Genomic DNA, 25,973 nt, shown 5'->3' with positions numbered 1-25,973 from the left:
AGAAGAATGAAATATTTTTAAACTTTGTTTTGAATTCAAGGGAAACTATGACGATAGGCAAAGTAGATAGACTGCTAGAATCCATGAGGCAGTAAAGTGTCATGGTTAGGAGCACAAACTGCAAGGCTTTGTCTATGCCACTGCCATTCAATAGAATTCTCCATGATGATGGAAATGTTCTATATCTGTACTATACAACAGAAGCCACAGGCGTCATTTTGCTGTTGACCTCTTGAACCTGTGGCTAGTGCAACTGAAGAACTGAATTTGTAATTTTATTTATTTATTAATTTATTTGAGATGGAATTCCGATTTTGTTGCCCATGCTGGAGTGCAATGGTGCAATCTCGGCTTACTGCAGCCTCTGCCTCCCAGCTTCAAGTGATCCTCCTGTCTCAGCCTCCCAAGTAGCTAGGATTACAGGCATGCACCAGCAAGCCCAGCTAATTTTTTGTATTTAGTACAGATGGGGTTTCACCATGTTGATCAGGCTGGTCTCGAACTCCTGACCTCAGGTGATCCACCTGCCTTGGCATCCCAAAGTGCTGCGATTACAGGTGTGAGCCACCTCGCTCGGCCTAATTTTATTTACTTTTAATTAAGTTAACTTAAAATTTAAATATGTGCACATGTGACTCGTGACTCCCATATTAGGCTATGCTGAACATGGAGTGTAATAGCAGAACACAGACACTGTATACACAGCCAGGATTTGCACCCCAATCCTGTCACTTTGCTAATTTTTTTTTTTTTTTTACTTCAATAGAGGACATTTTCCTGAAGTCTGTCATTACAGGAGTTTCAGATTTCTTCCATTTTTGCTCATAGCTGTTGATCCATACACTTTTACTCAACCCTGATAAAAATAACTTAAAACAAAGTATATCTGAGTAAATGTGCTTTTACAGTTTCTACGAACTGGAAGACCTTCACAGCTTATTATTAATTATTATTTGTTAATGTTGTATCAGTATTTGATTTTCTCAGCCTGCTCCCCAAAGGGTGTGTTACCACTGGGCAGTAGTTTCATGCGCGTCTGTGTGAAGAGACCACCAAACAGGCTTTGTGTGAGCAACATGGCTGTTTATTTCACCTGGGTGCAGGCGGGCTGAGTCCAAAAAGAGAGTCAGCGAAGGGAGATAAGGGTGGGGACATTTTATAGGATTTCGGTAGGTAAAGGAAAATTATAGTCAAAGGGGGTTTGTTCTCTGGCGGGCAGGAGTGGGGGTCGCAAGGTGCTCAGTGGGGGAGCTTTTTGAGCCAGGATGAGCCAGGAAAAGGACTTTCACAAGGTAATGTCATCACTTAAGGCAAGGACCGGCCATTTACACTTCTTTTGTGGTGGAATGTCATCAGTTAAGGCGGGGCAGGGCATTTTCACTTCTTTTGTGATTCTTCAGTTACTTCAGGCCATCTGGGCATATACGTGCAGGTCACAGGGGATGCGATGGCTTGGCTTGGGCTTAGAGGTCTGACATTCCTGCCTTTTTATATTAATAAGAAAAATAAAATAGTGTTGAAGTGTTGGGACGGCGAAAATTTTTTGGGGGGTGGTATGGAGAGAGAATGGGCGATGTTTCTCAGGGCTGCTTCAAGCGGGATTAGGGGCGGCGTGGGAACCTAGAGTGGGAGAGATTAAGCTGAAGGGAGGTCTTGTGGTAAGGGGTGATATTGTGGGGATGTTAGAAGAAACATTTGTCATATAGAATGATTGGTGATGGCCTGGATACGGTTTTGGATGAATTGAAAAACTTAATGGACTAATTGAAGGAGAAAAACAGGTATAAAAGGACTAAGAATTGGGAGGACCTAGGACATCTGATTAGAGAATGCCTATGGAGGTTCAGCATAGTCCTGCCAGCAAAGATTATTTATTTATTTCAAGAGTTAAGAGTGGCGGTTTGGGGATAGCAGGAGGAGATATCAGCTGTGATGGCTTGGAGAAACAGTGTAAACCGGCAGTGTAAACAAGAGCAGGGCATGTATGAGTAGTTGAGAATGGCGAATAGGAGTATGACTAGACAGAAGATAGTAGGGATGAGAAGTTTTTTTGGGGGCACAGTCTAAGTTGGTCTGGTGTCGAATGAGACTGGGGCCTAATAAAAAGGAGCGTCTATACAGGAGCTTAAATGGGCTGTACCTTGTAGCATTCTGAGGACAGGCCTGAATTCTGAGAAGCGAAAGTGGTAAAAGTATTGTCCACTCGTTTTTAAGTTGGTGGCTGAGCTTGGTGAGGTGTTTTTAAAAGACCATTAGTCTGTTCTACTTTTCTTGAAGACGGAGGACCGTAAGGGATATAAAGTTTCACTGAATACTAAGAGCCTGAAAAACTGCTTGGCTGATTTGACTAATAAAGGCTGGTCTGTTATCAGACTGTATAGAGGTAGGAAGGCTAAACTGAGGAATTGTGTCTGACAGAAGGGAAGAAATGACTGTGGTGGCCTTCTCAGACCCTGTAGGAAAGGCCTTTACTTATTCAGTGAAAGTGTCTATTTAGACTAAGAGGTATTTTAGTTTCCTGACTCGGGACATGTTGAGTAAAGCTAATTTGCCAGTCCTGGGTGGGGGCAAATCCTCGAGCTTGATGTGTAGGGAAGGGAGGGGGCCTGAATAATCCTTGAGGAGTAGTAGAATAGCAGATAGAATAGCAGATGGAACACTGAGAAGTTATTTCCTTGAGAATAGATTTCCACGATGGAAAGGAAAAGAGAGGTTCTAAGAGGCGGGCTAGTGGCTTGTACTATAGCATAGCCTGCCTTTGCTGGTGAGTGGCGATTAGGCCTGGTGGAACTGCCATCAATAAATCAAGCATGATCAGGGTGAGAAACAGGGAAGAAGGAAATGTGGGGAAATGGGATGAACATCAGGTGGATCAGAGAGATGCAGTCATGAGGGTCAGGTGTGGTATCTGGAATAATGTGGGAGGCTGGATTGAAGTCCGGGCCAGGAACAATGGTAATTGTGGGACTTAACGAAGAGTGAGTACAGCTGAAGGAGCCAGGGAGCAGAAAGTATATGCATCAGGTATGAGGAAGAAAATAGATTTTGGAAGTTATGAGAAATGTAGAGAGTGAATTGAGCACAGTTTGTGATTTTGAGGTCCTCTAAAAGTATTAAAGCAGTGGCAGCCACTGCACGCAGATATGAGGGCTAGGCTAAAACAGTAAGGTCAAGTTGTTTGGACAGAAAGGCTACAGGGTGCGGTCCTGACTCTTGTGTAAGAATTCTGACCGCACTAACCACGCCTAGGAAGGAAAGGAGTTGTTGTTTTGTAAGGGATTGGGGTTTGGGAGATTAATCGGACACGATCAGCAGGGAAAGCACGTGTGTTTTTATGAGAATTATGCCGAGATAGGTAACAGATGAGGATGAAATTTGGGCTTGACTGAAGTAATGGGGTCTGTCTGTGAAGCCTTGCAGTAGTACAGCCCAGGTAATTTGCTGAGCCTGATGGGTGTCAGGGTCAGTCCAAGTGAAAGTGAAGAGAGGCTGGGATGACGGGTGCAAAGGAATAGTAAAGAAAGCATGTTTGAGATCCAGAACAGAATAATGGATTGTGGAGGGAGGTATTGAGGATAGGAGAGTATATGGGTTTGGCACCACGGGGTGGATAGGCAAAACAATTTGGTTGATAAGGCATAGATCCTGAACTAACTTGTAAGGCTTGTCTGGTTTTAGGACAGGTAAAATGGGGGAATTGTAAGGAGAGTTTATAGGCTTTAAAAGGCCATGCTGTAGCAGGCGAGTGATAACAGGCTTTAATCTTTTTAAAGCGTGCTGCGGGATGGGATATTGGCGTTGAGTGGGGTAAGGGTGATTAGGTGTTAATGAGATGGTAAGGGGTGCATGATCGGTCGCCAAGGAGGGCGTAGAGGTATCTTATACTTGTGGGTTAAGGTGGGGGGATACAAGAGGAGGACGTAAAGGAGGCTTTGGATTGGGAAGAAGGGCAGCAATGAGATATAGCTGTAGTTCAGGAATAGTCAGGGAAGCAGATAATTTAGTTAAAGTGTCTCAGCCTAATAAGGGAACTGGGCAGGTGGGGATAACTAAAAAGGAGTGCTTAAAAGAGTATTGTCTAAGTTGACACCAGAGTTGGGGAGTTTTAAGAGGTTTAAAAGCCTGGCCGTCAATACCCACAACAGTTATGGAGGCAAGGGAAACAGGCCCTTGAAAAGAAGGTAATGTGGAGTGGGTAGCCTCTGTATTGATTAAGAAGGGGACGGGCTTACCTTCCACTGTGAGAGTTACCCGAAGCTCGGCGTCTGTGATGGTCTAGGGGGCTTCCGAGGTGATCGCGCAGTGTCAGTCTTCAGCCGCTAAGCCGAGAAGATGTGGGAAGGAGTCAGTCAGAGAGCCTTGGGCCAGAGTTCCAGGGGTTCTGGGAGTGGCTGCCAGGTGAGTTGAACAGTCCGATTTCCGGTGGGGTCCCATACAGGTGGGATGCGGCTTAGGAGGAATCCCGGGCTGCGGGCATTCCTTGGCCTGGTGGCCAGATTTCTGGCACTTGTAGCAAGCTCCTGTGGGAGGAGGTTCTGGAAGAACGCCTGGCTGCTGCAGTTCAGGCATTTGGAAGTTCTTGTGTGCTGGAAATGTGGCTGGGGTTTGTCTCACAATGGAGGCAAGGAATTGCAACTTTTTTCTATTATTGTACACCTTAAAGGCGAGGTTATTTAAGCCCTGTTGTGGGGTTTGAGGGCCAGATTCTAATTTTTGGAGTTTTATTTATTTATTTATTTATTTATTTATTTATTTATTTATTTAGTATTTATTGATGATTCTTGGGTGTTTCTCGGAGAGGGCGATATGGGAGGGTCATAGGATAATAGTGGAGAGAAGGTCAGGAGATAAACACATGAACAAATGTCTCTGGTTTTCCTAGGCAGAGGACCCTGCGGCCTTCTGCAGTGTTTGTGTCCCTGGGTACTTGAGATTAGGGAGTGGTGATGACTCTTAAAGAGCATGCTGCCTTCAAGCATCTGTTTAACAAAGCACATCTTGCACCGCCCTTAATCCATTTAACCCTGAGTTGACACAGCACATGTTTCAGAGAGCAGGAGGCTGGGGGAAAGGCCATAGATCAACAGCATTCCAAGGCAGAAGAATTTCTCCTAGTCAGAACAAAATGGAGTCTCCTATGCCCACCTCTTTCTACACAGACACAGCAACAATCTGATCTCTCCTTCCTTTCCCCACACTTCCCCCCCTTCTTTTCAACAAAACTGCCATCGTCCTCATGGCCTGCTCCCGATGGTCGCTGTCTCTTTGGAGCTGTTGGGTACACCTCCCAGACATGGCGGCCGGGCAGAGGCGCTCCTCACCTCCCAGACAGGGCGGCCGGGCAGAGGCGCTCCTCACTTCCCAGACGGGGAGGCCGGGCAGAGGCGCTCCTCACCTCCCAGACGGGGCGGCCGGGCAGAGGCGTTCCTCACTTCCTCCTAGACGGGGTGGCAGCCAGGCAGAGGCGCTCCTCACCTCCCAGACGGGGCGGCCGGGCAGAGGCGTTCCTCACTTCCTCCTAGACGGGGTGGCAGCCAGGCAGAGGCGCTCCTCACCTCCCAGACGGGGAGGCCGGGCAGAGGCGCTCCTCACTTCCCAGACGGGGAGGCCGGGCAGAGGCGCTCCTCACTTCCCAGACGGGGCGGCAGGGCAGAGGCGCTCCTCACTTCCCAGACGGGGCGGCCAGGCAGAGGCGCTCCTCACTTCCTCCCAGACGGGGTGGCAGCCAGGCAGAGGCGCTCCTCACTTCCCAGGCGGGGCGGCCGGGCAGAGGCGCTCCTCACTCCCAGACGGGGCTGCCGGGCAGAGGTGCTCCTCACTTCCTCCCAGACGGGGTGGTGGCCTGGCAGAGGCGCTCCTCACTTCCCAGACGGGGCGGCCGGGCAGAGGCGCTCCTCATCTCCCAGACGGGGTGGGGGCCGGGTAGAGGTGCTCTTCACCTCCCAGACGGGGCGGCCGGGCAGAGGCGATCCTCACATCCCAGACGATGGGCAGCCGGGCAGAGACGCTCCTCACTTCCTATACGGGATGGCGGCCGGGCAGAGGGGCTCCTCACATCCCAGACGATGGACGGCCAGGCAGAGACGCTCCTCACTTCCTAGACTGGGTGGCGGCGGGGCAGAGGCTGTAATCTTAGCACTTTAGGAAGCCAAGGCAGGCGGCTGGGAGGTGGAGGTTGTAGCGAGCCGAGATCACGCTACTGCACTCCAGCCTGAGCAACATTGAGCATTGAGTGAGCGAGACTTTGTCTGCAATCCCAGCACCTCGGGAGGCCGAGGTGGGCAGATCACTCCAGGCCAGGAGCTGGAGACCAGCCGGGTCAACACAGTGAAACCCCGTCTCCACCAAAAACACAAAAACCAGTCAGGTGTGGCGGCGCGCGCCTGCAATCCCAGGCACTGGGCAGGCCGAGGCAGGAGAATCACAGGAGCCCGAGGCAGGGAGGTTGCAGTGAGCCGAGATCACGGCAGTACAGTCAAGCTTCGGCAACAGAGGGAGACTAGAAAAAGAAGTAGAGGGAGACCGAAGAAAGGGGAGAGGGAGAAGGAGAGGGAGAGGGAGAGGGAGAGGGAGATGAGGGAGAGGGAGAGGGAGAGCTTGGAGTTTTATTTAATGTCGGAAGCAGATTGGGTAATAAAATGTATATTGAGAATAAGACGGCCTTTTGACCTTTTAGGGTCTAGGGCTGTAAAGCGTCTCAGGGTTGCTGCCAAACGAGCCATGAACTGGGCTGGATTTTTATATTTGATGAAAAAGAGCCTAAACGCTTCTGATTTGGGATAAAGAAAAAGGAGCATTAACCTTGACTATGCTTAGCTCCAGCCACCTTTTTAAGAATAAATTGCTGGGCAGGTGGGGAAGGGCTAGTTATGGAATGAAACTGTAAGCCAGACCAGGTGTGAGGAGGGGAGGTGATAAAAAGATTATAGGGTGGAGGAGCGGAGGCTGAGGAAGAATTGGGACCTAGCTTGGCCTGGCGAGGAGGGGAGAGGTCAGATGGGTCTGTAGAAAAGGAAGATTAGAAAGACTCAGCAACGCTTGGGGTTGGGACTGAGGGGACAGGCGGGAGGGAAAGAAGGAAGATTTGGGACGAGTTGCACTGGGCACCCAGACTAGGAAGGGACTGATGTGTAAAAGAATGCCTGGACGTCAGGCACCTCAGACCATTTGCCTATTTTACGACAAGAATTATTTAGATCTTGTAGGATGGAAAAATTGAAAGTGCCATTTTCCAGCCATTTGGAGCTACTGTCGAGTTTGTATTGGGGTCAAGAGGCATTGCAGAAGAAAATAAGACGCTTAGATTTTAGGTCAGGTGAGAGTTGAAGAGGTTTTAAGTTCTTAAGAATACAGGCTAAGGGAGAAGAAGGAGGAATGGAAGGTGGAAGCTTGCCCATAGTGAAGGAGGCAAGCCCAGAGAAAAGAGAGTAGAGACATGGAGAAGGGATGGGGGTTTCTTGCCCTCCAGAAAAGCAGAGAAAGGGCTGGGGCACGGAAATAAGGGATTGGGGTGCAGAGATGAGAGGTTGGGGCACGGAAATAAGGGATTTGGGGCACAGAGATAAGAGGTTGGGGTGTGGAAATAAGGGATTGGGTTGCAGAGATAAGGGGTTGGGCCATGGAAATAAGGGATTGGGGTGCAGAGATAAGAGGTCGGGGTGCGGAAATAAGGGATTGGGGGTTCTTGCCCCCTAGAAAAGCGGGACTTGCCGCTAAGGGTGAAGGAGAAGGGGTTGAGGGGTACTTGCCCCGCTCCCAGAAAAGCAGAGAAGGGGTAGAGACAAGGAGAGAAGGGGTTGGGGTACTTGCCCTGTCCCCGGAAAAGCAGAGAAGGGGTAGAGACAAGGAGAGAAGGGGTTGGGGTACTTGCCCCTTCCCCAGAAAAGTGGGACTTGCCGCTAAGGGTGAAGGACCAAGGCAGGCGTCCCTGCGTGGTCTGACACCCTTGAAACGTGGATGTATAATCAGAGAGGCGTCCCTGCAATGATTAAACACCAAGGGAAGGCTGCCTTCCCAGTCGTGACCGGCGCCGGAGTTTTGGGTCCACGGATAAAACATGTCTCCTTTGTCTTTACCAGAAAATGAAAGGAATTGAAATTAAGAGAAGGGAGAGATTGAAGTGTGACGCCAAGATTGAAAGGAGAAAGAGGTTGAGGGATAGTGAGAGAGGTTGGAGAAGAGAGTAAAAAGAGGCAGCTTACCGGATTTGAAATTGGTGAGATGTTTCTTGGGCTGGTTGGTCTGAGGACCTGAGGTCATAGGTGGATTTTTCTCACAGAGCAAAGAGCAGGAAGACGGGGGATTGATCTCCCAAGGGAGGTCCCCTGATCCAAGTCACGGCACCAAATTTCGGGACCAAATTTCATGCGCGTCTGTGTGAAGAGACCACCAAACAGGCTTTGTGTGAGCAACATGGCTGTTTATTTCACCTGGGTGCAGGCAGGCTGAGTCCAAAAAGAGAGTCAGCGAAGGGAGATAAGGGTGGGGCCGTTTTATGGGATTTCGATAGGTAAAGGAAAATTATAGTCAAAGGGAGTTTGTTCTCTGGCGGGCAGGAGTGGGGGTCGCAGGGTGCTCAGTGGGGGAGCTTTTTGAGCCAAGATGAGCCAGGAAAAGGACTTTCACAAGGTAATGTCATCACTTAAGGCAAGGACCGGCCATTTACACTTCTTTTGTGGTGGAATGTCATCAGTTAAGGCAGGGCAGGGCATTTTCACTTGTTTTGTGATTCTTCAGTTACTTCAGGCCATCTGGGCGTATACGTGCAGGTCACAGGGGATGCGATGGCTTGGCTTGGGCTCAGAGGCCTGACAGGTAGATCTTGGAATGAAGAAAGAGATTAAGAATAAAAGTCCCAGAGTTTTGCACCGTCCCCACCGTCAGGTCTCAATTTTCCACCCACTTTGCGTAGAGCAGAAGTGTGGCCTCATGGTGCCCTCCTGTGGCCATACATTTAGTTGCAAGATGATGGTAGAGTTTTATCTTTTTTTTAAAAAAAAAAGGAAAGAAAGAAAAAGAAGGAAAAAAGGTCCTGCATATGTTTTTAGTCAGCAACACGTTTTGAGATGTGACAGTTCTGTCAAAACAATATAATTCAACAAACTTCAAAGTAACCACAACAGAAGATATGTAGACACAATTTGGAGCGCTGTCTCAGAGCCTTACCGTGAAATGTGCCACAAACATTTTGAGGGACGAACAGTGACATCTGCAAGGGAAGCAGGGTAAGTCACACTCAGGTGTGTGAGAATCAGAACAGAGACCCAGAAGAAAACCAGCTTAGAAATGGAGGCAGAGCATTAAAGAAAAGGCAAAAGAGAATTTCAATTTTCTGGTGCTGGAAGCTGTTAGCTGCCCATGTTTGAAGAAGGCAAGTTCTGCAATGCCTTCACTTGTATTCATCTAGGCAGGTGTGAACCAGACAGTGTCTCTGTCTTCAGGGAGCTTACATTTTAGAGGAAGGAGAGACAGAAAATCGTCACACAAGGAATTGAACAAACAAGATACTTTCAGAAAGCAAAATGCACCGTGGAGAAAATCAAACGATGTCCTGAGATGGCAATAGATAGAAATTAAGAGCCATGAGGAGGAAAGGGAGAGGGAGAGAGAAGCGAGAAGGTCTCAATGAAAGAAGTGGTTAAATTATGGCTACATTAAAATAAATTATTTCTGAAATTTCATTTTTTTTTTTTTTGAGACAGAATCGTTCTCTGTTGCCCAGGCTGGAGTGCAGTGGTGCATTCTCAGCACGCTGAAACCTCTGCCTCCTGGGTTCAAGTGATTCTCCTGCCTCAGCCTCCAGAGTAGCTGGGACTACACGGCATGTGCAACAACGTCTGGCTAATTTTTTTTTTTTTTTTAGTGGAGATGGGGTTTTGCCATGTTGGTCAGACTGGTCACGAACTGCTGATTTCAAATGATCCACCCGCTTCGGCCTCACAAAGTGCTAGGATTACAGGCGTGAGTTGCTGTACCGGGATTTTTTTTTTCTTTTTTTTTTTTTGGAAATTGAGGCAGAGTTTATGTTGTCCAGCTGGTCTTGAGCTCCTGGGCTCAGCAGTCCTCCTGCCTCAGTCTTTACCTGGGACTACAGGCCCAGCCTCCCAAGTACCTGGGACTACAGATGCACCCAGCTAATTTTAATTTTTATGTATACATAATGTTTGCACACACTTATGGTGTAAGTGTGATATTTTGATCCATGCACACAATGTGTAATGATCAAATCGGGGTAATTAGCATATCAATCACCTTGTATCAATCACCTTGAACATTTGTCATTTCTCTGTGTTTGGGAACTTTCCAAGTTTCTTCCAGCTATTTTGAGATATATAGTACATTATTGGCCAGGTGTAATTGCTCATGCCTGTAATCCCAGGACTTTGGGAGGCCAAGATGGGAGAACTGCTTGAGCCCAGGAGTTTCAGACCAGCCTGGGCAACATAGTGAGACCCCATCTCTGTATTAAAACACACACACACACTCACAAAATATTATTTTTAACTATAGTAACCCTACTGTGCTTTTGAACATTAGATCTTATTCCTTCTTCTTCTTTTTTTTTTTTTTTTTTTTTTTTTTTTGAGACAGAGTCTTACTCTGTCACCATATTGGCCAGGCTGGTCTCGAACTCCTGATCTCATGATCTGCCTGCCTTGGCCTCTCAAAGTGCTGGGATTACAGGCGTGAGCCACCGCACCTGGCCAGATCTTATTCCTTCTAATTGCATTTTTGTGCCCAGTAGTCAATCTCTCTTCATCCCCTGATTTTCTTCTCAGACTGATAACCATCATTCTACTCTCTACCTCCGTGAAATCTACTTTTTCTTAGTTCCCGCATATGAGTGAGAACATGTGATATTTCTCTTTGTGTGCCTGGCTTACTTGACATAATGACTTCCACTTCCATCCATGTTGCTGCAAAGGACAGGATTTCATTCTTTCTTATGGCTGAATAATATTCTACAGCATAAAATATTTTTTTGTTTTTATTTTATTATGTATTGGATACATTTTGCAGATGGACCTGACAAGACTTGTTGACCGATTGAATATGGACTATGACAGAAACATAAGCCAAGAAACATGAACCAAGCAAGATTTTGGCCAAAGTCACTGCCCTATATTGAGGTGGGGACGGGTCCACATGGGGCCACGTTTGGGAGCTGGGTCTTGAAAATATCGGAAATGCCTGCTGGACACATACCTGAGCTGTTGCATAGACAGGGGACATACAGGTAACTGACATGAGCAACCTCCTGTCTTCAGGCTTACCTGTTGGCCTGCTACAGGTGGGAGCTCCTCACTTTAAGGGCCCTGGTGAAGAGGAGAAACAAAGGGAGGAACGTTCTAAACTTGTAAGCGCAAGATTGGGTCAGGGTTCAAGAGAAGACATGGAAACACGCAGAACAGGTGATCGCCGCTCAGAAGGGAGCTGAGAGAAGAGAGAGAAAGTGGATGTGTCAGTCTGGACTGAGACCCCGAGCAACCCCAGGGAAGGAGAAGGAGGCTGAGGGAAACCATCTGAATCACTGGACTCAACTCAGAGAGATGGAGAAATCCCCAGAAATCATGGAGGGAATTGGAATGAGATGAGGTTACATCTTCTTTCAGGTGGCATAGGGGAGTCAGGCTTGGAAGATAAATTTCCCCTCAAAAAATGCAAAGAAAAAAATTATTACACACTTGATTGCGAGCCTATATAATATATATATATTTTTTTGTCTGAGACAGTGTCTCACTCTGTTGCCCAGGCTGGAGTGCAGTGGTGCTATCTTGGCTCACTGCAGCCTCGACCTCCTGGGCTCAAGTGATCCTCCCACTTCAGCCTCCCCAGTAGCTGGGACCACAGATGTGCACCACCACAGCCAGCGAATTTTTGCATTTGTAGTAGAGACGGGGTTTTGCCATGTTGCCCATGCTGGTCTTGAACAGCTGGCCTTAAGTGATCTGCCTCCCTTGGCCTCCCAAAGTGTGATTATAGGCGTGAGCCACTGTGCCTGGCCATGTATAATTATTAAAGTTTAAAAATTTGCAGGGCCTGGGAGTGAGTGCTTCTCTTGGCTCACCCTTGCTTGGCCCTGCTGAGGAGATCTTTGGTGTAGACTGCACCCCACAGAGCTATTCTCCCAGTGGGAACACAACTGGGACATTTACCCACCAATACGGGTGAAGCGCTGCTTCTGAGGGGGTTTAATTCCCTGTGCTTCTGACCTGCCTTGTGGGTGGGCAGAGCAGACAGTGGCAGCCAAGGAAGCTCCCAGGTAAAGAAATGCAGGACGCCCGGGCGCGGTGGGTCACTCCTGTAATCCCAGTACTTTGGGAGGCCAAGGCAGGTGGATCACTTGAGTTCAGGAGTTCGAGACCAGCCTGGTCAACATGGTGAAACCCTGTCGCTAACTAAAAATACAAAAATTAGTCGGGCATGGTGGTGGGTGCCTGTAGTCCCAGCTACTCAGGAGGCTGAGGCTGTAGAATCTCTTGAACCCAGGAGGCAGAGGTTGTAGTGAGCCAAGATAGTGCCACTGCACTCCAGCCTGGGTGACAGAGCGAGAAAAAAAAAAAGAACAAAGAGAAAGAAAGAGAGAAAGAAAGAAGGAAAGCAAGCAAGCAAGCAAGAAGAAAGAAATGCAGGTTCTGGCCGTGGAGGGTGCCTGTGCCCTGAGGTGGTGAGGACAGGGATGGGGTGGGGACACCGAGGGCATCCCATCCACTGATCCACTGGTGCCCTAAGTGCATCTTGGCTGCTGCTCCAGGGCTTCCTTCTCCACGGAAGCTCTAGGCATGGTTAATATTTCTTCTTTGGGTGAAGCACCAAAGCTACCTTGTCCTACCTGGCCACGCTGCATCTGAGACCAGGATCCCCCTCCCGCTGCCCATCACCTATTTGATGGCAGCTTTCATTCCACTTTGCTCTTGCCCTCTAATCCCAAATTTTCTTTCCTCAGGGATCTATGGCCCCAAGTTTTTCAACATTCCTCCCATCCTGGCACCAGACTGATGGCATACCAGTTCGCTGGTTAATGTTCCTCTTAACACAGGTGCCCCGAGCTGGACACACCCCTAAGCTATAGTGAGATCACTGCAGAAATGAAGAGGCCATCACTGTAGACCAGGAGTTGGCCGATTACAGCCCTGTGAGCTAAGAATGGGTTTACATTTTTAAACAATTGGGGGGAAAATCAAGTGAAGAATGCTTCATGACATGTGAAACTTCCATGAAATTAAAGTTTCAGTATCTTCAATAAAGTTTTCTTGCAACGTGTCCACACCCATTCCTTTACTTACTGTCCATGGCTGCTTTTGAATTTCAAAGACATTGCTGAGGGTGGTGGTGATTGAGCTCTTACTAGCCTGAAAAACTTAAATATTTACTCTCTGGTCCCTTAGGAAAATATTGGCCAAACCCAGACATGGAGTGATCCTGGATTTCTTTTGCCTATTTAATTAAAAAAGTTGCCCTTAGCTGGGCGCGGGGGCTCACGCCTGTAATCCTAGCACTTTGGGAAGCTGAGGCGGGCAGATCACTAGGTCAGGAGATCGGGACCGTCCTGGCTAAAACGGTGAAACCCCGTCTCTACTAAAAATACAAAAAATTAGCTGGGTGTGGTGGCAGGTGCCTGTAGTCCCAGCTACTCGGGAGGCTGAGGCAGGAGAATGGCGTGAACCAGGGAAGCAGAGCTTGTAGTGAGCCGAGATCACGCCACTGCGCTCCAGCCTGGGAGACAGAGCGAGACTCCGTCTAAAAAAAAAACAAAACTGACCTTAATGTTTATATTGAAAGGTGAATGCAATCATATGATTCAAAATGTTAAAGACACCAAAAAGATTCCGTCCCTTGCCCACCCAGTTCTCCTCTGTGAGGGTGTCCGGGGTTCCCAGCTCGTACAGGTCCTTCCAGATACATTGCATGCAAATGTAATCAAATACCTGGACCTATGTCTTATCTCATTCTTGTTTACACAGTGGAAGCATCCAATAGAATTGTTCTGAGCTGTGTCTTTTTTTTTTTTTTTTTTTGAGACAGAGTCTTGCTCTATCTCTCAGGCTGGAGTACAGTGGCATGATCTCTGTTTCCCGGGTTCAACCTCCACTTCCCAGGTTCAAGCGATTCTCCTGCCTCAGCCTCTCGAGTAGCTGGGATTACAGGCTTGTGCCACCATGCCCAGCTAATTTTTGTGTTTTTAGTAGAGACGAGGTTTCACCAGGTTGGCCGGGCTGGTCTCGAACTCCTGACCTCAAGTGATCCACCCACCTTGGCCTCCTAAATTGGTGGGATTACAGGCGTGAGCCACCATGCCCGGCCCCTTTTTTATACCCCTCACGTCTAACAGTGTATTTTCAAGATGATTACACAACAGTTAATACGGACCCTCTTTTTTCTTTCTTACAGCTGCAGTGTATTCCATTGTACCTGCTTAACTCCTAATACTACAGATTTAATCCATAATTAATTTATCCCTTCCAGATGAAATTTTAGGTTCTTGTCAATTTTTATTTTTTGCTAATACAAAGAGTCTTTTAATCTTGTATATGTATCATTTCACAAGTGGACAAGTGTGTATGTAAGATGAGTTCCTAGAAATAGGAATCCTGGTTTAATGAGTATATGTTACTTGCTTTTTTTTTTTTAAAAAAAAAATATTTTTTATTTTTTATTTTATTATTATTTTTTTGAGACAGTGTTTTGCTCTTGTTGTCCAGGCTGGAGTGTAATGGCACAATCTTGGTTCACCGCAACCCCTGCCTCCTGGGTTCAAGCGATTCTCCTGCCTCAGCCTCCTGAGTAGCTGGGATTATAGGCATGTGCCACCATGCCCGGCTAATTTTGTATTTTTGTGGAGACGAGATTTCTCCCTGTTGGTCAGGCTGGTCACAAACTCCCGACCTCAGGTGATCCGCCTGCCTCGGCCTCCCAAAGTGCGGGGATTACAGGTGTGAGCCACTGCGCCTGGCCTATTTTTTATTTTTAAATGCAGGGGCCATGCTAATCTTGTCTATATTGTTCCAATTTTAGTATATATACTGCCGAAGCAAGCATGCTATCTGCTTTTTAAATTTATTTTTATTTATTCATTTTTGAGATGGAGTTTCCTTCTTGTCGCCCAGGTTGGAGTGCAACAGCGCGATCTCGGCTCACGGCAAACTCCACCTCCCGGGTTCAAGAGAGTCTCTTGCCTCAGTCTCCCAAGTAGCCGGGATTGCAGGCGGCCGCCACCACGCCTAACTAATTTTTGTATTTTTAGTAGAGATGGGATTTCACTACGTTGACCAGGCTGGTCTTGACCTCCTGATTTCAGTTGATCCGTTGGCCTTGGCCTCCCACAGTACTGGGATTACAGGCATGAGCCACCGCACCCAGCCCTGCTTTTGAAGTAACCTAAACTGCTTCTTTCTCCCATTCCCCATATCCCTCTCTCCCTTCCTCTTTTGTTCTTCCCTCCCTCCCTCCTTCCTGAAGTAGGAGCTGAGAGCTCTTATGGGACATTTGGAGGGGGCATAAGGAGTGTGGAAAGTGTAAGATTCAGGTTCATGATTTCAATGATGATTGTAAGTCATGGCCAACTTCCATCTGCTTTTGGAGAAGACAAGCCTTGAACACAGGATTATAATTTAAAGGGCCTGCGGGATCCCGAAAGTTATGTTTCCAAAGGTTTATACCAGGAACAATATTCACCCTCACTTTCTTCAGAAAATAGACAAAACATAAGTACTTAATAGTTTTTTGGAGGAGCCATTCTCTAGATGAACTGGAAACATACCAGGATATTATCATAAAATGAAAAACATAGAAGAAAACATAGTTTTGAGACCAGGCATGGTGGCTCACGATTGTAATCCCAGCCCTTTGGGAGGCCAAGAAGGGAGGATTGCTTGAGGCCAGGAGTTCAAGACTAGCCTGAGCAACACAGCAAGAGGCCCCCATCTCTACAATTTTTGTTTTTAGTTAGGTGGATATGGTGGTGCAAGCCTGTGTGTGGTCCTAGCTATTCAGGAGGCCAAGGCGGGAGGATCATTTGGGTCCAGGAGGTGGAGGCTGCAGTAAGCCGTGATCATGACACTGCATTCCACCCTGGGTGATGGAGCTGGAGTCATCCGTCTCTCTCTTTCTCTCTCCTTTAAAAAGCTTATAAAAGCGAAATTTTCAGTGTGCCACAGAATTCTTCAGTGACGAACACAAAAGCAGGACTTGAATTAACTCAATTGCACAAGGTTTCCTTGTTACTGAGGGGTACTTTCCCAATTCTACTCTAAAATATTAAAGGATGGGCTTAAAATTTTAAAAAATTAAAATAAAAATGCTCTTATACTTACAGTTTTATATTTATGTAAAAATTCCTGGAATTCAGAAAATATTTGGCTTAATCAAAATTTTGCTAACTTTTTCTATGTCTTGTTGGTCAAGGAAATATATGTTTGTCTCCTCTGACAGAGTTCTAGTCAGTTCCTGTTGTTTACATTTATGATAAAGTTTCAGTATGCTACAACATTATTTTTTTGTCCCATATTTTATGACATCAAGAATGGATGAGAAAGAACCCATAGCATAGGCTTACTTTTTTTTTTTTTTTTGAGACGGAGTCTCAACTGAGTTGTCCAGGCTGCAGTGCAGTGGCGTAATCTCGATTCACTGCAACCTCCGCTTCCCAGGTTCAAGCAATTCTCCTGCCTCAGCCTCCCAAGTTTAAGCAATTCCACTGCCTCAGCCTCCCAAGTAGCTGGGATTAAGGCGTGCACCACCACGCCCAGCTAATTTTTGTATTTTTAGTAGAGACGGGGTTTTGCCATGTTGGCCAGGCTGGTCTCGAAATCCTGGCCTCAAGTGATCCGCCCGCCTCAGCCTCCCAAAGTGCTGGGATTACAGGTGTGAGCCACCGTGCCCAGCCAGGCTTACATATTTGGATGTTTAGTCTATGACTGAATGGACCATGTGAATTTGTGCTTGTGTAGACCGTTAATGGGATTTGCAATAATCAGGGAAGAGTGTGCTGATGGTGGCCACACCTGTCGCTGTATTCTCAGATACAACCCAATGAGATGCACAGTGAATCTCTTAGAAGCCTTTGTTTTCCAGCTGCCGGGGAATTTTGGTATTTCAATTAACAAGGACCCAGGGCAATCATTTTCTCTCTCCCGGTGAAATCCCATTTCCTGCTGCAACGCCCCTGCTGCTGGGGTGCACTCCCTGTCTTCCCCTTCTGGTGACCCCTCCTCTCCACTCAAGTGTGCCCTGCTTCCTCCCAGATGCCCATGAGTCATTTCCTGTGCTTCCTGCCTTTTCTTTTCCTTTTGAGACAGTGTCTTGTTCTGTCACCCAGATCTCGGCTCACTGCAACCTCCACCTGCCTGTGGGGATTCTCCTGCCTCAGCCCCTGAGTAGCTGGGATTACAGGCGCCCACCACCATGCACAGCTAATTTTTGTATTTTTAGTAGAAATGCGGTTTCACCATGTTGGCCAGACTGGTTTTGAACTCCTGACCCCAAGGGATCCCCCAGCCTTGGCCTCCCAAAGTGCTGGGATTACAGGCGTGCACCACCACGCCCGGCTAATTTTTGTATTTTTAGTAGAGACCCTCTATAGTAGAGCACATCCTCGGAAAAGCTACGCTGCACTCACTATCTCAGGACCAGCTTGGGTCTTCCCGAAGGGCAGAACAAAACCTTTCCAAAGGCAAAGCCTCACTATCAAACAGGGAAGAGGCCAGCGAATAACAATAGCTGATTGAAGAGTTTCGGTGGAAAACACCTCACTGGTTTAGACCAAGTCCCTTCAGGGGACTGGACTGGGAGTAACCGGAGGCCATGCTTCCTGCCTGGCTTGGCAGGAGTGAGGGGCTGCTGGATGCCCTCGGGGTTGCTGGCTCTGGAGAGGGAACTGGTAGCGCTGGAGGGTGATCCAGGGGGAGCAGTCCCCACCTCCACCATTGCACTGGTGTGCTAAGTGCCTCCAGCTCACCCTGCCCATCATGGTTTCTGATCTTCATTTGCCCTTTGCCCTACCTTTTTGAAAAAAAAAATAAGAACTATCATTTTTATTTTTCTGTTTGTTGTTTTAACCATTTTGGTTAAAAGGGGTATACGCCCAAATCCATAAATCGTCTTTTAGCATCGATTATATCGTATTTTGCTTCCCGCTCGTCTGCACCATTCTCGAGGGCACGGAGGGTGCGTCTTGCTCCTTGCTGGTGACAGTAGGTCCTTGCTAAACCTGATTTCCAGTGAGTGAGAAAGTGCTAGCCCCTGTGGTACTGACAATACACAGCCAGGTAAAATCCAACACCTATTTGTTGAAGCCTCAAGCTCAAGGCCACTCAGGTGCACGTTGCTATAGTGTCAGCTACAACCACAACCCAAGGAAGATGAGACGATCACTACCACTGATTGTGGCCTTCTTTATGTGCCCGCTCCTGGGCACAGCACTGACACTGCGCAAGGCCAGTGCTGCACCACCTTCATTTTACAAATGAGGAAACTGACGACCAGAGAGACGACAAGACTCAGCGAGCTTACCCAGCTCTATGCGTGGGAGTAGAGACTTGAACCTGCACCTCCCAGCTGCAGGGCACACCCTCAGAAATGCTAAGCTGTACTCACTATCTCAGGACCAGCTTGGGTCTCCCTGAGGGGCAGAACAAAACCTTTCCAAAGGCAAAGCCTCACTGTCAAACAGGGAAGAAGCCAGCGAATGCCAATAGCTGATTGAAGAGTTTCGCTGGAAAACACCTCACTGGTTTAGACCAAGTCCCTTCAGGGGACTGGACTGGGAGTAAGCATAAGCCATGCTTCCTGCCTGGCTTGGCAGGAGTGAGGGGCTGCTGGACGCCCTCGGGGTTGCTGGCTCTGAAGAGGGAACTGGTAGTGCTGGAGGGTGATCCAGGGGGAGCAGTCCCCACCTCCACCATTGCACAACCACCTGCCTGCTTTCTGCTCAGCTTTCCCCAAAGGCCTGCTGGGGGCTTGCTGCGCAGCCGCAAACAAAAAGGCCTCTTTGTAGATCCTCTCCAAGGATGCTCAGGAGGAAACAGCTCCCCTCCAAGCCGAAGCCGTATTCACCATTCACAGCTGTCTTCCGAGTCCCTGCTGGGTGCCAGGCCCAGTGCCAGGAGCTACAAAGGTGAGGTGTGGACCGCAGGTACTATCTGTTTCCAAGAGAGGCTGAACGTTTCAGTCTTTGTCATGTTGAGTTGGATTTAATTGCATTGAACTGGATTATTGGAAGACCTACAGCGTGCCAGCCGCTATGCATGTGTCTGGCATTGAGGAAAAATGGTGGGCAAAACCACACTTATACTATATATAAGTTACTTATGATACGTAGCTTATAAGTTATCTATTAGTATATAAGTTACATAAAGAATGTAAGTTGCCCATAGGGAGCTTACATTCTCCAGATGAAGGCAGTACACTGTCCATATACTGTTTTCTTTTGGACACAAAGTCTCACTCTGTCACCCAGGCCAGAGCCCGTGATCTTGGCTCATGGCAACCTCTGCCTCCTGGGTTCAACTGATTCTTGTGCCTCAGCCTTCCGGGTAGCCGGGATTACAGGCATGAGCCACCATGCCCAGGTAATTTTTTTTTTTTTGTACTTTTTAGTAGAGATGGGGTTTTACCATGTTGGCCAGGCTAGTCTCAAACTCCTGGCCTCAAGCGATCCTCCCACCTCAGCATCCCAAAGTGCTGGGATTACAGGTGTGAGCCACTGCACCCAGCCTGTCCATATACTATGACAAGAGCATCAAAACATAGGTGCCTATGCCATTTAGCAGCTGTGCAAATTTGGTCAAATTACTCACTTCTCCAAACCTTGGTTTCCTGATCTCTAAAATGGGTAGAGCAATGGACCTTCTGTTGAAATAATTAAATACCACGAAGAATGAATAGCACCTGACAAAGCACCTGCTGCATAATAGGCCTCAATATATGTTAGTGTCAGTGGATCATCAGTTAAATAGGAATAATAAGAGTATATTTAGTGTGACATAGATCTGACACAACTCTAGACTTTGTAAAAGGCTTAAACCGGTGCCTGGGAGGTGAGCTTAGCTATTAGGGAAGTGGAGGCAGCAGTGATGTGGTGACTTAGTTCTATTTGAGCCCAGCTAAAACAGATGTCTTCTCAAGTTCTCTGTGTCCCAATCTGTGAAATGGGCATGACTGTAGTTTTGCCTCTTGGCCTGTAGTGAGGATGAAATAGGCAAAGTGTATGATTGGAACAGCTTGTCCTGCACCAAGGTCTGGTGACCTTTGTGACTCTGTCCTGGAAATTTGTTGTTGCCATTCATTTATTTTAAGCAGCTCAGCCTGATAAACCAACAAGCTCATGGCACACGTTGGAGCAGGGAAAATGTACTTTAAGGAAATCTTAGGGAGGCTGCTGGAGCTGGGGTCCCAGCTTGGCACTGACCTTCTGGGTCACTATGTGGGGGCCACTTGCACGCCTGGTTTTCTGTTTACCAGCTGCATAATGGGCCTCAGACTGGATCATTGGTTTACATCCAGGGTGGTCAATAGAGTCACGTGGGGAGCTTTAAACACGTGCCAGGCCCCAGCCTGCAGATTCTGAAGCTCTGGTTGGGGGTCCTGGGAATTTGTATTTCAAAAAAGGGTTCCCAGGATTCTGATGCCCACAACAGCCCGAGGTCTCCAGGGTCCCGTTCACTTTTCTATCCAGCAATTCAGGGAAATCTTGAAAATGCTCTGTGCAGGGCCGGGTGCGGTGGCTCATGCCTGTAATCCCAGCACTTTGGGAGGCCAAGGTGGGTGGATCACAAGGTCAGGAGTTCAAGACCAGCCTGGCCAAGATGGTGAAACCCCGTCTCTACTAAAAACTACAGAAATTAGCCGGGTGCAGTGGCAGGCGCCTGTAATCCCAGCTACTCGGGAGGCTGAGGCAGGAGAATCGCTTGAACCCCGGTGGCAGAGGTTGTGGTGAGCCAAGATCGCACCACTGCACTCCAGCCTGGGCGACAGAGTGAGACTCCATCTCAAAAAAAAAAAAAAAAAAAAAAGGAAGATGCTCTGTGCTTGGACTCCAGTGACTTGGATCTCACGTGCTCACGTGGTTGGCGTATTCATGTGAAGTAGGGAAGGGGAAGGGTAATTATTTCTGCTCTTCAGGTGGAGGGGAAGAGAAGGAGAAAGTCGGGCTCATCTGGTCCTCCTGGGATCCAAGTCCCACGACCTCTGGGCTGTCTCCATGCTGAAAGTCTGAGAGAAGCTCTTTTAGCTGGGCAGGCAGCAGAGGGGAGCTTTGTGTCTTCCCAAGGTCCTGGAAAGTTGATTGATTCTTGCTTGTTATTTCACCTTCTTTCTCATAACTGCATTAGGCAGAAATAAAAACTAGCCTTATGCTTGGGAAACGTAAAGTAAGAATGTCTCTTTCTGAGAACCCAAAAAAACTCGTAGTGGATGAATAAGTTATGGGAATTACTTTCTGAATATGAAACATTATGATTTTTTTTGCATTTAGCCACTTTAAATTATTTTTAAAAATAAGTTTGAGTATAAATGAATTATATATATATGTACACACACACACACACACACACACATAACATACACATATAGATTATCTATCTATCAATCAGTCATGTAATTTAGAGTCAGGGAGACCTAGGATTAAGTCTTCACTTTGCCACTAACTAGCTGAGTGCTCTTGGGCAAGTTACTTAACCTTTCTGTGTCTTAGTTCTCATAAATTTAAAATTGAGATCAATAAAATCGATTTCAGAGGGGTGCTGGGGCAGATTGTATTTTCCAATGATGGCTGCAGTACTAGCTCCCCTCCCACATGTTCTTCATATAATGTGACCTTGACAGTCCTGCCATCAAGAGGTGGGGTTCACGTCCCCTCCCCTTGAATGTGGCCTTGGCTGTGGTATGGCAGAGTGATGCTGAGTGACTTCTGAGGCTAGATCATAAAAAGGCCATGTGCTTTCTCCTGGGATGCTCACTCCTGGACCCCAGCTGCCATGTTGTGAGGAAGCCCAAGCCAACATGTGTCAAAAGACCTCAGGGAGTGACATCCCCACTGCAGTTCCCAGCTGACAGCCAGCATCAACATCACACCTGTGATGAAGACACCTGCAGGCGATCCTGCAGCCCTCAGTTGCCCCAGCCTTGGCATCGCCAGGTTGAGGCCCCAGGTACTGTGGAACAGAGATGAGCTGTCCCTACTCTGCTGGACAAGAATTCCTGACCCATAGAATCTGTGAGCATGAGAAAATGGTGGGTTTTTTTGGCCATGAAATTTGGGGTAATTTACTACATAGTGATAGTAACTGGAACGATTACTATGATAAGAGAGATAATGTATGTAATGTGCCTAATTGTCACACATTTTTCTACTATTAGTCACACAATGTCTACTATTATAGTGGGAGATTTTGCCACAAACAAGTAGGCAAAACTGTAATAGGAATGTAGAAAGTTTCAATAATATCAGCAATAAGCTTGACTTACGGGGCATTTGTGGAATTCTGTACTCAACAGTTAGCAAAGACACATCCTTATTGATATTCAGGAAACAGTTATAAAACTGGACCATTACCGAGCCATAAAACAAGACTCAATGAACCCCAAATTACTGAAATCATAGTTCATTCTGTCACTCCACAAATTGTTCTTGAGGCTTGGTATGGTCCAGGCACCCAAGGAATAGCAATGAGCCAAAGAGATCAAATTCTCCACCTCCTGTCATCTTCATTCTAGAGGGAGACAGAAGACAAGCAGCAAAGTGGGTAAATACCTAACGTTAGGTGGCAATTACTATTACAGAGACAAAAAGTAGAGCAGGGTAGAGAAGACAGGAAGTGCTGGGTCAGGCTGCAATTAGGTATGAGGTGACTGGGAAGGCCTCTCAAAGGGTGACATTTGAGCAGAGATTGGAAGGAAGTGAAGGAGTGAGCCGCTCAGCCTTCTACTCTATTCCATGCAAATCCACCCTTGTTTTTCTCTTTATCTTCCATTCTGGTGGTGTTTTCCATTCTCTGAAGTTTGAAATATGTGTAGGTGAATCAGTAGTTCCCAAACCTGGCAGTGACTTAGACTCACTTGGGGGAATTTGTTTTAAAAATAGACTCCTGGGCTCCACCGTCAGCTTCGGAGGGTGACCTCCTTGGAATCTACATTTCAGCACGCTGGGTGGCCCTAATTCTGATGGGAAACCAAGTCCCAGAACTGTTGGTCCAATCTCCCTTTTCTGTTTTAATTTATTCCTTTGCTTGAAATGGAGTAATTTACCCTAAGACCGTAGGACAGCGGTTCTCAGCAGATGGTCCCTGGCCCAGGAGCATCAACGTCACCTGGGAAGCTACTGGAAAGAGCACACCTCAGATCCCATCACAGACCTATGCAATCAGAAACTAACAAACCCTCCTGGTGATGCTGCTGCCTGCTGAAATTTAAGAACCACAGCGATGCACTGAATATTTGGTTCTCTCTATTCAGTTCTTTAATTCAATTGGAGTTCCATTTGTGGTGTGCTTCCAAGTCATTCACTTCTCCCAGTTGCTAGGAAACATTTACTAAATGTTTCTTCTCATTCCAGGGAGTTTGAAAGAATTTATTGAGCATCTATTGTAGGCCAGGCTGGCCTAGATATAGGGGCTACAGAGACATGTCCATGCGTTGCAAAGTTCAAAACATAGGGCAAATAGGACTGATGTATGAGTGCTAAAATATGCCACGAGCCATGAGCCACGTTCCAGTGAAAGCTGACAACATAGCTCAAAGGGGAAATCAAGGTGGGAGGGAGGGAAAGGCTCCACGGAGGCACATCTGGGACCCACCTGGCAAGAGCTGAGTCCTCTTCTTACCAGACTCATGACACCCAGGTGTAGAAAGGACATACCAGTCTCCCCTCCCTGTCAAACAACCTGGCTCCCTTGAAGTAGCAAGTGCTGACTATTTGGGGTGTGTCCTCTTGTTCATACAGATAAGTTAGACACCTTGCTGGCCACTTACAGGGTGTCTGACATGGAACTGTACAACTTTTCTGTGTGGTTTTTTCTCACTCAGTATACCTGGCCATCCCTCCAGGCCCGGGGTCGAGGCTTACACAACTTCTTTCCCATCCTGGGCCCACTCCGTGGTGTGGAATGCCGTCACCCTCTCAACTGTCCTCCCATGGACGGGCTTCAGCCTTGTGTCTGGGTTTTGGCCATTTATGGTGAACAAGGGGTAATCTCCATAGGGAAGGAGGGAGGGAGGTTGGAAAGAGCTGTTCAGAAGAGGACAAGAAGGAAAGTCGGGGACTTTTCAATTTAGCAGCAGAAAATCCACTTTTATCAAGAATGACGAGAAGACATTGTTTCTAGTAGGCAATGTCTACAACTAAAGGTATGGTTGAAAGGAGTGAGCTTGATGGGGTCTCGCTAGTGACCTCATTCTGGGCCTCATTGGCCCACCCTCCCACCCCTATATTCGAGTGACCGGGGACCCACCTCTGCACCCCAGGGAAAGCGTCCGCCTGCTGCCCTCTGTCCCAGGCTTGGCGGCACCCCAGCCCCAGCTTTCTGCCTCAAGCCTCAACTTCCCTCAATTCTCAGCCCGGTGGATTTCCAGGGAAATCACCTCTGTGCAGTTTCATTAATTTGCACCAAGGCCATCAAAGGGGGTTGTGTAAGAAATGTTGGCAGCCCATGGAGGCTCTGGGAGCTTCAGATCCGGCCTTCTTAGCAACAGGAAGCCCTTTCTTGCTCAACATAAACAGGCCCAAACACTCCCCCATCGTCCCTTCCCCTCAAGGTGCCAGTTTGCTTTGAAACCCACAGCAAAGGATTTCGAGGTGTGGCTTCATTTTGGCAAAAGCCTTAATTCCCATTAAGAGTCTGCACTCCCACCTCACATGTATAACTTAATAAAAGTCACATGTGACAGGGGATTATCTTTCATTCAGTGGAGTAAAAGGTCGTCGTGTGTCCCCATTGTCCCTGGTAAGTAGCAGGCGCTCAGGAGGGGGCTGATGTGGATACTGGAGTTGCAGTTTAGGCAATGTCCAGCAGAGGGAGCACGATGCTTTGAGAACAACCTGGCTCCTGGCTGTTCTGGAAGAGGAAAGCCTGTTTGCTGCCAACCCCATTCATGTAGGAGTTGTCTTCTCTGCATGTGCAGCAGCTAATGAAAGAAATCCAAAGTTTTCTCGCTGGGAATTTGAGAATTCAAGGATAGATGCATCCAACAATGGTTAAATTCTGTAAAAATTAATCCTGCTGGTCAGCTCATGGGTGTGGCCCTAGTTGGCTGTAATCATTGGCATTTAAATCTGTAAGTGGATGGTGGAGAGAGGCTTGTTTCCTGCCTTACTGAGTAAGTCAGAACCTGCCTCGGAGGCCCTGTTAATTGTTAAAAACTGATCTTTGAGCAGGGTTGTAAAGAAGAAGAAGAACGGCTTTTTTTTGTTGTTGTTGTTTTGAGATGGAGTCTTGCTCTGTCTCCCAGGCTGGAGTGCAAAGGAGCCATCTTGGCTCACTGCAACCTCCGCCTCCTGGGTTCAAGTGATTCTTGTGTCTCAGCCTCCCAAGTAGCTGGGATTACAGGCACCCGCCACCACACCTGGTGGATTTTTGGTCCGCAGAACCTGTTTGATAATTATCTTCAACTGTCTACAGCAGCCATAAAGAGACTTGCGCTGTACCTGCTCTGGGTAGAATTATGGATTTGGAAGCCTAGGGAAGAACTGAATGTGGCACTGGTTCATAAAAAGGCCAGGTTTCCTCTGGAAAGACCTCTGTTCCCTGTTGTTCTGCACAAAACACTTCCTGCAGCTGGCACTGGGATTGGGGCATGACAGGCATCATCTTGCTTAATTCTCATGACCATCTAGTGAGGTGGGAGCTTTGATCATACTCATTTTAAAAATAAGGAGCTAGCTTAAAGTTGTTAAATATTTACCCAAGGTCATATAATGGCAGAGCTGGAATGTGAACCCAGGTCTGTGTGACTCCATTCATTCATTCTTTCATTCATCA

The 25,973-nt window shown here is 47.4% G+C and overlaps 1 pseudogene; it reads right to left on the bottom strand.

Annotated features, from left to right (window-relative positions):
- Window positions 1-14,971: 14,971 nt before the first annotated feature.
- On the bottom strand, window positions 14,972-15,039 carry LOC129034381 (U6 spliceosomal RNA; annotated as a pseudogene).
- Window positions 15,040-25,973: the final 10,934 nt, after the last annotated feature.

Source organism: Pongo pygmaeus, chromosome 2 (assembly GCF_028885625.2).
Source record: "Pongo pygmaeus isolate AG05252 chromosome 2, NHGRI_mPonPyg2-v2.0_pri, whole genome shotgun sequence".
NCBI classification, from domain to species: domain Eukaryota; kingdom Metazoa; phylum Chordata; class Mammalia; order Primates; family Hominidae; genus Pongo; species Pongo pygmaeus.
This window is presented reverse-complemented; position numbering and strand designations above follow the sequence as displayed.